At 38.0% G+C, this 2631-nt stretch overlaps 1 pseudogene; it reads left to right on the top strand.

The window, feature by feature from the left end:
* The first annotated feature begins 294 nt into the window (after positions 1-294).
* Positions 295-1977, top strand: LOC102472385 (cytosolic purine 5'-nucleotidase pseudogene; annotated as a pseudogene).
* Positions 1978-2631: the final 654 nt, after the last annotated feature.

A 2631-nucleotide genomic window follows, 5' to 3' on the forward strand; every position in this document is an offset into this window, starting at 1 on the left:
GAAATTGCATGTGCCCTATAGCAAAAGTCTGTCTTAAAAAACAAAAGAGATACTAAGTATAAGTTAAATTTATATAGAAGAAACTTACGAATATTTCTTATAATAATAAGAAAGAAAAAGAAAAAATAATTATGTCTACCCTAAATATAAAATACACATATGTAACAAATTTAAAAGAGAAAAATAATAAGTATGAAGTCAAGTGAATTAGAAAAAGATAAATTTTTAATATAAAATAATTGGGGGGATTGCTGCTGTGCAGCATAGCCAAATTCGGCCTTCAACTATAATAAAATGACGTCCTGAAATAATCAGTTACAGAATACAACAGATATGCATGCTAACACGGATAAGCATGCCCTGAAAAAGTATCAAGGAAAAGCCTATCATCCGGTATATGTGAACTGAAGTTTAGCCATGGAAAAAGTTAAGTGTTTTGGCTTTGATATGGATTACACCCTCGCTGTGTGCAAGTCCCCAGGGTATGAGTCCATTGGCTTCAAGCTTACTGTGGAGAGATTAGTTTCTATTGGCTATCCCCAGCAACTGCTCAGCTTTGCATATGATTCTACATTTCCTACCATTGGGCTTGTCTTTGACACACTATAATGTTTTGAAAGTTGATACCTATGGAAATCTCTGGTCTGTGCACATGAATTTAACTTCATAAGAGGACCAGAAACTAGAGAGCAGTATCAAAAAATAAATTTATCCAATGAGATGACACTAGAAGATTTTATATTCTGAACACACTGTTCAACCTACCAGAGACCTACCGATTGGCCTGTCTAGTAATTTTATTTTTCCTAATTGTTCAAGATATACCAGCTGTGAAACAGAATTTAAAGATGGGGACCTCTTCATGTCCTACTGGAGTATGTTCCAGGATGTAGATATGCTGTTGACTGGGTTCATGACAAGGATTCTCTTGAGGAAAAAAAAACAGTTGAAAATCTTGAGAAGTGTGTAGTCAAAGATGGAAAATTGCCTTTGCTTCTGAGCCAGATGAAGGAAATAGGGAAAGTATTTCTTGCCACCAACAGTGACTAAATGTACAGGTAAAATTAGGACTTACCTGTTTGATTTCCCACATGGCTCCAAGCCTGGTAGCTCCCATCAACCATGGCAGTCCTACTTTGACCTGATTTTGGTGGATGTCCAGAAACTCTTTTTTTTTTTTTTGAGAAGGCACAGTACTTCATCAAGTGCATACTAAAACTGGCAAGCTGAAAATTGGTACCTACACAGACCCCCTACAGCATGGCATTGTGTGCTCAGGAGGTTCATCTGATGACCTGTGATCTCTTGGGAACCAAGGGCAAAGACATTTTGTATATTGGAGATCACATTTTTGGAGACATTTTAAAATCAAAGAAATGGCAAGGGTGGTGAACTATCTTGGTAATTCCTGAACTTGCACAAGAGCTACACATCTGGACAGACAAGAGCGCCCTTTTGGAAGAGCTTCAGAGGTTGGAGGTGTTCTTGGTGGAACTTTATAAGCACCTGGATAGCAGTAGTAATGAGTGCCTGGACATTGCTTTCATCCAAAGACATATTAAGAAAGTCACTCATGACATGGACATGTGCTATAGGATGACAGGAAGTCTGTTCTGCAGTGGCTCCCTGCAGACCCTGTTTGCCAGTCAAGTGATGTGATATGATGATCTCAACACAGCATCTGTCATCAACCTGCTGTATTACCCATTCAGCTACCTCTTCAGAGCTGCCCACGTCCTGATGCCTCATGAATCAATGGTGGATCACACACACGTGGATTTCAATGAGATGGAGAACCCCCCCTTGCCACCCGGAACCACACATCAGTGGATTTTTAAAGGCACAGACTACAAGTTGCACCAGTTGACATGGTCAGTTAGTGAGATTAAACCCCCAGACCTCTTCCTACTGGCCCCCCAGGAAATTACACACTGCCATGATGAAGATGATGAGGAAGAGGAAGAGGAGGAGGAATAAGGAGAACTGAAATCCTGAACACCCATTAAACAAGTTCTGGCAGAACTCACAGGAGCAAAGGATGTCCCTGTTTGAGTTCTGCTAGGGGGAGGGGAAATGGATCCATCAAAATTATGTCTGGAAAGTTTCTGAAGACTTTAAAATATTCTAATCATACAAAGATACTTGTTTTAGTTGTGTACATTTTTACTGTACAGATGGTTCAAAATTGTAATGGAGTCTGTATTAGAAGAAAATAAGGGTAAAGTCAGGCTGAACTTCATGCACAGGACTCTACTATAGCCTGTGACACTATTTCCTTTTCTTTTGTCATCATCAGTATCTCACACTACACTCTGATACAGGAGGTGAAGGGTCTCAGTGGAACAAAGGAGAATGATGGGAAGAGGTGATCCAAAAATGCTGTAATGTTACAAATTGTGCTGTTACTCCTAAACTTTTTCAATGCATTATACAGCTGCGTAATGTGGAGAATGTGTACAGTAGAGAAACATATTGTTTCCATTAAAAATTTTTGGGATAAAAATTAACTAATATAGTATTTAAAAATCAATTATATAACCAATTAAATACTAAAAAATATATAAAAATTTCAAAAAGCTGTATAGAAACAAAAAGTTTTAATTACTGGGAAACAGAGTTAAATGTTAATAA

This window comes from Tupaia chinensis, unplaced genomic scaffold, assembly GCF_000334495.1.
Source record: "Tupaia chinensis unplaced genomic scaffold, TupChi_1.0 Scaffold142833_1, whole genome shotgun sequence".
Lineage (NCBI taxonomy): Eukaryota > Metazoa > Chordata > Mammalia > Scandentia > Tupaiidae > Tupaia > Tupaia belangeri.